General features: G+C 38.9%; 1 non-coding gene across 1 annotated transcript; it reads left to right on the forward strand.

Moving 5' to 3' along the window:
- Nucleotides 1–9,308: 9,308 nt before the first annotated feature.
- LOC117314394 (U6 spliceosomal RNA) lies at nucleotides 9,309–9,415 on the forward strand. The gene has a single exon (XR_004529140.1). It is a non-coding gene; the product is annotated as a U6 spliceosomal RNA (small nuclear RNA).
- Nucleotides 9,416–11,938: the final 2,523 nt, after the last annotated feature.

Below are 11,938 nucleotides of genomic sequence, written 5' to 3' on the forward strand. Positions count from 1 at the left end.
CTAATACAATTATCAGTTCTCATTTTACAGATGCCGAAACGGAGAATTTAAGTTACCTGCCCAAGATTCTAGAGCTAGTCAGTTACTGAGCTAGACCTGAAACTGGTTCTTTTTGACAACAAAGTTCATGCTTTTGACTATGATGCTACACTGCCCAGACAGTGAATACTTGTGAAAGCACAGATCCAGAGAGGTCAATTGACTTATTTGGGATCAATCAGCCCGTTGGTCCAAAACCAAAATTCAGGTGTCCTAAACTCTACACCGGCAATTATTCTGCTACATTCTGGTGAAGGACACATTTGAAAATACAGTTGGAGTAATGGTGGGTGAGGAAAGTGGACATGTTTCCTTTTAAAATTCGAACTTGGAGCAGAGTTGCCAGCCTCTCTTATTTTCCTGCTGTTTCTTTGCCTTGCAATCTGTGCTGAATTCTGAGAGCTTTCATAAGGGTATGTGTTGCTCATGGGTGGGTCTTAGTGTATGTCATGTTAAGGATGGAGGTACGTGGTGGTTTCTCCTGCAATGTTTCTAGATCAAATGTGCATTTTGTTTTAGTGGTTCTTCCATCAAACCCTCTTTCCTTCTCTTCCTTGGTGAGTAGGGTGTAGAAGGCAGGAAACGCATGCCCCAATTTTCAAGCATCTGATTTATACTTGACTTTCATGTGTGAACAACTGTTTGTTCTCCATCTCCCCTAATAAAATTGTGGGGAAAAGTCACATGATGTCTCTAATTTACTTTTAAATACTTCTGCATTAAAAAATAAATAAATAAAATGAGTTTTAAAAAGGAAACAAGAAATTTTGGAACTTTAACCTACTGTGTGGATTCAGGAGTTGTTTCAGTTAGCTTTTGCAGTAGAACCAATGTTCCCAAAATGCATTTATCTGCTCACAATTGTTTGGGTAGCGGTCTGTGCAAGGCTCAGTAGGGACTGCCCATCTATCTCAGCTTTCACTGTGACCATAGTGGGGACAAAATAGATGGTTTGAGAAGATGTCCATGACAGTTCCTTTCATCACTACACAAAGGCCCCTTGACGACGTGACTTTGCCACTCCTCTCATCAAATAGGGAAGTTTATTTCTCTACCCCTTGAATCTGAATTTAACAACGTGACTTATTTTGCCGGAGGGGATATTGGCAAATGTGACGCAGCAGATATTTGAAAAGGACTTGCATTTGGGGGCCTGCTCTCTTGCTGCTGGGAATCTGAAGACCACCTTCGGAAGAAGCCTAAACGAACTTCCTGCAGAAGGAGAAACCACGTTGAGAAACCGGCCATCCATCTCCGCTGTCTGGACTGAGACCTCAGACATGTGAGGCCGTCTTAGACCTTTCAGTCCCTGTTAAGTTGACCCAGACCAGAAGAACTGGGAGAAATAAATCATTGGTCCTATAATCCAGTTACTATTCACTTTTTGGTTGGTTGGTTTAAAATATCACATTTACTGCCCAGATCAAAATCTTATAGACTACAGTGATTTTTTTAAAAATCTATTTTTGCATGCTTAAAGAGCCTGAATAAGTACCTAGCAATCTAAGAGAGTTTTAATAAATTTTGTTCTACAAAATGGTGTTAACTGATATCGTTGCCTGACTTAGAGCTGGTGGAACTTGTTGTAAGACAAAAAGTCCTTGTTGGCAAAGTAATTTAATCAATGCAAGGGACGTCAAGAATGGTACGCAGTCGCCGTGGGTTTACAGAGCTGCTCTAAGCAAGCGATATCACCTCCCTCTCACAGCAAAGGGGAGCAATGGCTAAAAAAACCTTCCAAGAATACCTTCAAATTGCACCTGCAACATATTTCTAAATGAATAAAGGTCAAGTCTGTAAACTAGATTAATGGTGCTCATGAGTGAAAGAATTAAAAAGTAAAGATGCAATCTGGTGAATCTTTTTACTTCTTCCTCTCAGGATATAATTTTTCTTCATGAGGAACCAGGAAAATCCCTTCCTACTCTTTGACTTCCCGGGTTAGCGGATGTTCGACAGCATTAGATCTAATTCCATCAATGTCTTGAGACAAACATTCCATTTTACTTTCAACAGATGTTGATGCATAAAAATCCACTAAGAAATACCCTCTGCTATTATGCCGCTGACTATGGATGGAGATCAAACAAGGAAGTGCTTGTTTCCCCAGGTTTCCCAAGTTCCTCACTGTTGCTCTCATGCTGATTGAGACAGAGCAGTCTCTGGTGGCTGCGTGGCTTTCAGGGTTAAGGCCAGCACTAAGCAGGGGCATTGCCCCTGCACACCACGCATGGCTTGGGACTGAGGCAGCTCCTGGGACACTGGAGGGCTGGGCTTGTGGGACAAGGTCCATAAGGACTGGAAGGACTGCAGGGACAGTACTGGAACTGGTGGGTCAGAAGGCTCCTGGGTCATGAAAAGCTTAAGCCATTTAGTTTTGGAGTGGTTTGTCTGGCAACGAAAACTAACCGAGGTATAAATAGAACAGCCTTAGAAGACCGTTTGGAACAGAATACCCTTAAGAAAATATCTCTAATTATGAAAACAATGCCAATGCCCACAGAATGAGAACAGCATAAAAATTACTACTTTTACTGAGGTATAATTGACATATATTTCATTAGTTTTAGGTGTATAGCATAGTGATTTGATATATGTACATAATGTGAGATAATTACCAGAACACGTGTAGTTAACATTCACCACCACACATAGTTACATGTTTTTTTTTTCTTATGATGAGAATTATTAAGCTTTACTCTCTTAGAAACTTTCAAATATACTATAAGTGTTGTTAACTATAGTCACCATGCTGTACCTTACATCCCCAGGACTTGTTTAACTTATAACTAAAACCTTGTACTTTTTGACCACCTTCACCCATTTCACCTACCCCCAACTCCCACCTCTGGTAACCCCCAGAGGTTACTAAAAATTACCATTATTAAAACTAACAATGATGATGATGATCCTGACAACTGAAGTGTCCCTTACTTCCTATGGTGAAGGTCAAAGGTCTTCCATAGAATGATCTCATTTAAATGTGTACACCTGTTAAAAAATGTTTGCCCTACACTTCCATTTGTAATACTGACATATATGTTATGCTTTTTAGAGATATTTTTGAAGGGATGGTGTTAATCGAAATATAATAAAGTACAGTATCTGTAGGAATTGGAGATATGAAGGATTGACTGAGTTTTCACAATTTAGTCAGATTGCTTTCCTCTGGACAGCTCAACTATTTGAAGGGAAAAAGGATTTTTATTGTAGGTAGGGACAAAGGAAGTGAGCACTCTGGAAGATCAGAATGGAGTGAGCACAGCTGAGGGGTGTGGATAAGCACAAAGGGGACAAGTTCCTGGGGAGAAGACATACAGGAGCTGTGTCAACAGCGTATGGAGAGGGGTGATGAGTCTTGGGCTGGTCTTGACCTCAGGAATTAAGGAGAAAATTCCCTTTTCCTCTTCCTTCCTGTTCAGCAAAGTTCATCAAGTTGGAGTTCTTAACATAGTTTAGATACATTTTGACATACAATAGCATTTTCCCCAGTGTGTTCTTTGTTTCATTAGTTCCTCAAGATGTTCCGCATGAAAGAGATAAGGCGTTAAATAAGTCTGACAAATATATTAAATCCTACTTTTTGCCAATGTATGTTAGTATAGTATACTGAGGACTTTAAGAAATACTGTAGTAAAGAAATTATTCCCTCTTTTTAAAATCCAGTACTTGTCAATCCTATTTAAAGACAGAATTATTTCCCTCTATAAAATGTTTTAACATCTCACATAACTGTCTTTCCCTTGAGAAAAATTGAGTTAGTTGGCTCAATTCAACCCGTAGTTATGTATATGTGTATATACACCTTGGTAAGATAAGATAAGATAAGATAAGATAAGTTCGATGTGGTATTGGTCTCAGAAAATTAATAGGTACAATAGGGAATATAAAACTGGTACACAAAAATTATAAAAATTATATATAAAAAATTATAAAAAATTATATGACGTAGAAAGAGATAAGGGCTGTATCAGTAATAGGCTTTCACTGGAGGTAACAAAATCCAGCTCAAAGTGGCTCGAGGGAATGATTGGCTTATGTAACTGGAAAGTTCAGAGGTCGGCCAGGCTTGGGGAGCTTGTTCCATCAGGATCCTGGCTGTATTTATCCTGCCCTCCTCTGGGTGTCAACTTCACTCTGGCTTCCTTGATGGGCACAACAGGTATGCCCACAGCAACATGACCCGTATTATCCATAACTTTCAAGTCCAGGAAGAGAATGTCTCCTCCCACAGTCATTGGTGAAAAGTCCTAACACTTGTGCTGATGGTACATCTCTTGAACCAGTCCATGTGGCCAGGAGAATGTCAAATACCTATTGGTTTAGGATTAGATTACCTGGATCAAAGATTCAGTCAAGAGAGATGAGATTATCCTCATTGGCACAGAACCCACTCCAGGAAATAAGGGTGGGCTCAGTCTCACTGAAACCCTATGGCTGTTAACCACAGACTAGAGGGGGTAGAATGGACGTGGGGGGAAATGACCACAATGCCCACTACAGAGGGGCCATGAAGAGCACTTCAGTTCTGCGGATCCAGTAATTGGTTCCTTCTGTTGAGAATCTTGGCGGGGTAGCTTTTGAGCTGGTTGTCAAGGGCATGAGTTGCCTTTGGATATGAAGGAGAAGAGGGGTAAAGGGCATTCTGGGAGGAGGGAGCTGCAGAGGCAAGTCAGAGGGGCAGGGCATGGAGGAGCGTGAGTGAAGTGCTGTCAGGCAGACCCATTTGGATGGAATAATCACAACAATGTTTTTATGGGAAAGTTCACTCTGCGCTCCAAGTACTTAAAAAAATGAGGTTTTGAAACTCAACCCATTAGTAAATTGGGAACTCCCTGTTCTCTTGGTGGCAGTCGTAGTCCTACTAACATTTATGATGTTTATGTTTCAAGAAGTGTATAGTTGGCATATCCATGCAAAACCTTTATAGAAAAACTACAGACTTGTTTGAAAAGATGCCAGGTTAGTGGAGAATTGACCATTGACAACTCAGAGTTGACCATTGACACATTTTATAGCAAAATACTTGTTGACAGGAATGAAATGAATTCCTTGCTTCTCCCTAAGGACCCCTGGCTTTCCATATATTACTATATGTAATAATTTAGATTAGAGATAAAAAGCAGTTTAAAAATCCGATTTTGGAAGAGATGCTATGAATTTTCCTGTACCCAGTGTTTAGCATTTTATTTTAAGTAACTAAAAAGACCATAACAATTTATGTTATGTTAATTTAACATAAATTGCCTAGACTAAATTTCAAATCTGTTAATAGACTGAAGTACATTAACAGTGTGAATTAGGAGAAAAGAAGAGGTGCATGCTATTGGCTATAGAGAAACCAGATGTGCAGTTATCCATCTGGTAACAGAAAGATAGAGCAGTGGATGCTCTAACATATTTTGAGCCTTTGAAAATATCTCCCTGACTTTTTCTTTTCATTTTTTAAAGAAGTCTTTATATTCACTTATTTAGTTGGTTTAGTTTTTGTTTGTTTGTTTGTTTTTTTAATTGAGGTATAGTTAATTTACTACTCAGCCGTAAAAAAGAATGAAATTTTGCCATTTGCAACAACATGGATAAACTTGGAGGGTATTATGTTTAGTGAAATAAGACAAAGAAAGACAAATACTGTATGAGATCACTCATATGTGGAATCTAAAATATAAAACAAATTAGTGAATATAACAAAAAAGGAAAAAAGAAAAGAAACAGACACAGATATAGACAACAAAGTAGTGGTTACTTGTGGGGAGAGGGAAGCGGGGAGGGGGAAGATAAGGGAACAGGATTTAGAGGTACAAACTGTCATGTATAAAGTAAATAAGATACAAAGATATATTGTATGGTGCAGGGAATATAGCCAACATTTTTCTAGTACTCATTCTTGTTAATTATACATTTCTTCTTTTCCTTAAAAATCTAGCCTAGCACTGTATGGAACTTCCTATGAAACAAGAGTAGGACATTTTTAAGGGACTGGAGTCAGTCCTTATCACTGCCTTTGATGTACAGTTTGATCTTTCCTAAATAGCTCCAAGCTTTGGTAGTGGTCATTCTGCTTCCTCACTGGTTGATTCAAAATCCATAATTACCTCTAGGTCCAAAGAAGATTAACAGAACTTAGCCTAATTGCTTGTTTTTGTAGAGCTGTTAAAAAAGATTTGGGCTCCAGAAACAGAGGGTGTAGCCAGACAGAGGCAGCCTGGAGTTCAAAAGTCTTGTAATCTTTGGCTCCACAGGCCTATAAAATTGAAGTGTTGACTGAATGCAAACAGCCTGCAGTCTAAGAGACCCAGGCCCATCGGTCATTTGAAGAGGCGGGGTTTCCATAAGGGTTCTGGACTGAGCTGTTAACGGATGGCCCCATTTGATTTCCCCTTCCTCATGAATGCAAGATCTGGAGCTCTCTGCCACACAACAAAGCTTTTCTTAGCTCCCCTGTTCCTGGAATTTAAGAATAAATGAGGCCTTTTGCAAAGGCCCGGAATGAAAGGAGTAAATTGGAAATATTAAGGGCTGATTGTGCAGTAATAATGCACTCTTGTTTCCTGGTGCCACTCTTGAGGTAATTGTTACAGGCTTGTAATTTGTGAGCAAGAAATTAAGTTCAATATTAAAACGTGATTACAGGCAAGTAGGAGCAGGGGGCTCTTTTGGGAAAGTGTGAGCCATCAGTCACCTCCTCACCTCCAAATATGACAGGTTACCAGAGGTTATAAGATTTAACAATATGGAAAGTTTTGCTGGGTGAGAGGGTGTTTTAAAAACTTCACCTGGAAGGTCTTTCAAGTGGCTTTCTTAACAACAAATCGTGCTTTCTCACTCTCCATGGGGTTCTTAGGAAATCTCTGGGTATCTTTACAAAGGAAAAGTTTAAAGTATAAACTACATGTTATACCTGATTGATTTGTGGAATAAAAGATATATTATTTCATTTAAGAAGATGTAATAGAATATCACATTAAAGCTGGTTATGAAAAGATGTTAGAAGAACAATGAAGACAGACTTTTTTTTAATTTTAATTTTTTAAACTAGGCAGAAATTGTAAAGGAACAATGGTTAAGTCTCTGTTTCCTTTTCTTTCTAAGCTGAATTTTTTGTCAGCAAGCTAGTTTTCAGTTATTTTAGCACAAATATATTTTAAACAAACTTAGAAACAGTATAAATGGAAATAAATATTTTTAAATGTTTTCAATGAATCTGTTTTTTAAATTTTTTCTTCTTCCTCTTCAGAGGAAGAATCTCTTAGTTTAGGAAATCTTTGTTTTATATTATTTTCTATTTGCTTAAAAATAAGTACTTTCATCTTATTTTATCTTAATATTTGGACTTTTATAAAGTCAGGAGATTTCCTAAAATTACACCTAGGTCACTGATCCCTATTCATTACTATATTTGAGTTTCTCGAGAAAAACAAGGTTTGATATTTAAGAGCCTATTTTTTGTCTCCAACTTGAACTCATCTGTGATTTTTTGAAACTAAGAAACTAAATTAATTTGAGGTGCAAGTTTGTAAAAAGAGGTACTTGTTATGGGAGTTTTGATGACTCCCATCTTTTTTTCCTCATAAACATGTCTGAAATCTATTATATTTTCCTCATAAAATGTCTGAATCTATTATATTCTAGAGGACACTGTCTCTTTGATGATGTGTCTTGCATTGGCCACATTCTGACTTTCTGATCCCTGGAAAAAAATTTCAACACCCGTTAAACAACTAGGTCTCAGAAAGTAGTTCCTGCCTTATCCATCCAGAAGGAACTTCTTAATTTAATTCTGAATACAATGACTGACTACCCTGAGAAAGAATTATGTCAGTTCTGTGTGTTTTGGACCCAAGTCTCTTGCACCAGCTCTTTCTCCAACCCTAGGACATGGGTCCCACAGGTAATCAGAGAGAGAGGTCAGATGAAATGTGTGACTTGTGTGGCAGGGTTCAGGACTTAACTCACATGTCAATTCAGACGTGCAGAGAAACATAGCTCCTTTATTTTGTCTATTGCCTGTCCCCTTCCTGAGCTCCCACATGCTGGTTTGTGGGAAAACTTAATTAAATTTCCAGTATGTTTTAAAATTAGTTCAATCTGACAATTTAAATAACCCCTTTAGGTTATTCTCAGTCTCTCACATGAAGAAAAATATTGAGTCTTGGAGAGTTTCTATTTCCTCCTGCCCCATTTCTAACATTGAGTTGGTGTGAGTGGAAAGGTGAGTATTGCTCAAACTTGTGTTGCCCCGAGGCAAAGGAGAAGATTTGGGATTCTCTAAGGTGTGATGTCTTCTGAACTCCAAGGTTATGGCCATTGATTACTGAATTCTCTCCCGCGTTCAGAGCTGAGATCTGGAGAATATGAAGCTGTGGGCTGTTCTCTTGGCTCAGGAAGTGCTACCAGTGTGGACTTTGGCTGCTTTGTGTCAGCCACCAAGTCTCTAGCAGTTCCTCCATCTGGCCTTCTGTTCTTGGGGTCCTCTTCAGCTGTGGAGTCCTTATGCTTTTCTGTGGTGGGCTCCATGGTTGGCCTGTTGGATTTCACTTTGAATCCAAGCAATGGGGAAATGCAGGTGGCTTGGGAATGCGAAATATCGAGGCTTCTTTACCTAACCACACTGCTATGGTTTCTTTGAGTGGCTGTGCCTTAGACTGGATACTCTACTAAGTGGTCCCATTTCAGATTCTAAATTGGGGGTAGTGGATCTCATTGGTACTGCATGTGTGACATATTACCTCCTTTCATGGTGGAAGCCAAGATGGAAAAAATTTGAAGGCATGTGTTGACTTGTCTTTTATCTTCTCTCTCTTTTTCACCATCTTATGTCCATAAAAGGGCAGACTTTCTTCCACTTCCTTTAAGACACATCCTCTGTCTGCCATAGTGATGGCTTAGCTGTGAGAGGATAGGCATCCTTTCCACACCATGGTAGAACTCTATAATCTAAGTTCTTGGTATCCTAAAGGAAGTATTCAAGTGATCTGGAAAACCTTCTCTCTGTGCAATGATATGTCTGGCAAGGCTGTTGTCTTGGCACGTTACCCTATTTTGCATCTCAGAAGCTGCTTATAACTTTATTACACCTTGAATTTGCTCCGCAAAAAATACCAGTGTTTACCTTGCACGAACTGTATCACAGGCAGCTGTGACACCATTTTGAGGATTTTGGGGAGTCTTGGAGGCTGAGCTAAGACCTATTGGTTCTGTGCTTCTTTTTCTACAGCCCCTTGCTTCAGCAATATTCTTGATATTTTGTTAATTAAAATGGAAGCTAAGTGCTCGCTTTGGCAGCACATATACTAAAATTGGAACGATACAGAGAAGATTAGCCTGGCCCCTGCGCAAGGATGACTCGCAAATTTGTGAAGCGTTCCATATTTTTACTGTCAAACAGAGTGAAGTAAGTCAGAAAGAGAAAAATAAATACCGTATGCTAACACATATATATATGGAATCTAAAAAAAAAAAAAAAAAAAAGGTTCTGAAGAACCTAGGGGCAGGACAGGAATAAAGACGCAGACGTAGAGAATGGACTTGAGGACACGGGGAGGGGGAAGGGTAAACTGGGACGAAGTGAGAGAGTGGCATGGACATAGATACACTACCAAATGTAAAATAGATAGCTAGTGGGAAGCAGCCGCATAGCACAGGGAGATCAGCCCAGTGCTTTGTGACCACCTAGAGGGGTGGGATAGGGAGGGTGGGAGGGAGACACAAGAGGGAGGAGATATGGGGATATATGTATATGTATAGCTGATTCACTTTGTTATAAAGCAGAAACTAACACACCATTTTAAAGCAATTATACTCCAATAAAGATGTTAAAAAAAAAAAGGAAGCTAAATGTATTCTTATGATGTATGTATTCTCTTTCTGCCAAAATATAGCCTGCTGAGATGTTGACCATCTCTTTCACCTCCAAACCCATCAATCAGTTTCTATTACCTTATCCTTCCTTATCTTTAGAGAAGTTCGTCTTAGTGAAATTATATATTTTTACTTGCTTGCCTGCTTACTTTCTGTCTCTCTCACTACACTATAAGCTTGAAGAGAGGAAGGCTTTATCTGTTTTGTTCACTATGGTATTTCAATGCCTAGAACAGGATGTACTCATATTAGGGACCCAATAAAATATATGTTGAATAAACAAATTTATAAATAAATGGATGAATGAATAAATCTATATCCAGATTCTACAGTCAGTTGACTTTCTTTTCCTTCTAGGTTCAAGGTCTCTGCATAGGCTCATTAACAATGGCTGATCGTCAATGACGTTACTATAGATGACTAAGCAATCATATTCACCGAGGTTAATTCTGAGCTGTGTTTTTATTTCAAAATGTTTTTGGCCTGAAAATTTCATTGGTTCATGGAGAGCCTGTTTTGTGGAATTGGAGAAGTGGTATCCTGACTGTGGAATCAATGCAAGGTAAATTCACGCAACATTCAACAAATGCTATAAACTCTTAATAGCACCCTATTCATTTGTTCATCATTGTATTTTGGTACCCAACCCCACTACGTGACACATAGTAAGCATTCATCAATGTTTGTTGAATTGGTTCAGTACGAAATGTGAGTTCAAAACTTCCAATTGTGCTTTACGTGTTTGCATAAATTACCCTGAAGTCACTAAACCTCAGATAAAACTATACTGTTCATGGTATGTTTACTCTAAAAAACAAAGATTATAAATCCTAGTCTGCTTTATTTTGTCTTAATTTAGGTCCTGAGACACTTCACAGCCAGCTAGAAGAAGGCATTATCAGTAAGTTCTTTACCATTGACACTTCAGTTCCAACAGTTCCACTGTGCTTTGTTCCAACACACTAGCTGACCTTAAAGCAGCAGAACAGAACTGTTCACGGATTAATCAAGAAGCCCTTGTTATGGAGGTTGAGGATTTGCACAATCATTGTTGACTGCTTGGGATGACTGATTACTTAGATCTCCTACGCTCGAAGGGGGCTGACCACAAGAATTGTCCAGATATCCAGGAATAAGCTGTTCCAAGCCTGTTTCTACAACGAACACAAGAGCCCTCTGCTTTCTCGTGATCATGGCTGTGAGTCATCTCAGCTGTGTCCCCAAGCCATTTGGGTCTCTTGGAAAGGCCTCACCTGTGTTTAGTGTTTTGGGAACTGAGATCTGGCCAAATCACAATGGCCACGGGACTGCTGGCATATTCAGGCAGTTCTCCAGCTGTTCAGTGAAATGATTAAATTGAGTTATCCTAACTCACTTTTATGATGCCAGTCGTGCAGTTTGGGGAACACAGATTCAGAAGTAGAGTCCGATGGTGGTGTTATTGTCTGCTGGTGTTTTGCTGGCATAAAAGTTACACTCATTTTCCATCAACATAGTGTATAGTTCATACGTGGTAGGCCACTTAAAGCAAAGAGGGGCTGATGGAGAAAAGTCACTCTATTCAATTAAAAAATATGTATTAAGCACTTATTGGTATTGGGTATTAGCCACTGCACTTAGTAGGCCCTGAGAGAGATACAAAGGAGAGCAAGAAACGATTCTTAGCCTCATGAATATATCGAATGTTAGATATATTTATGCTTGCAGATAAATAGAGCATACTTTGACACAGAAGACCAGTTAGTATTTTTTGTTTGCATGTGGTATAGGAGAATCGATGTACTTGCCTTAGACTGCAGCGTTAAGAAAGGTTAATGATTGATGACTTTTTCTTGCCTTTTGGAACACATAGTATCTCCTAACACTTCTTTTGCTCAAGTACCAGAAACATTAAATATAGAACCGAAAATTGCATAATAGAAATGGGTGGGTTTTATTGAAACAAACCAAAAACAAAAACTAAACTAAACTGAACAATCAAAACGTATGCGTTATTGAACTGGAAGTTTACGTATTTTTTAAACATTCTTTGACATCC

This window comes from Tursiops truncatus, chromosome 11, assembly GCF_011762595.2.
Source record: "Tursiops truncatus isolate mTurTru1 chromosome 11, mTurTru1.mat.Y, whole genome shotgun sequence".
Classification (NCBI taxonomy): Eukaryota; Metazoa; Chordata; class Mammalia; order Artiodactyla; family Delphinidae; genus Tursiops; species Tursiops truncatus.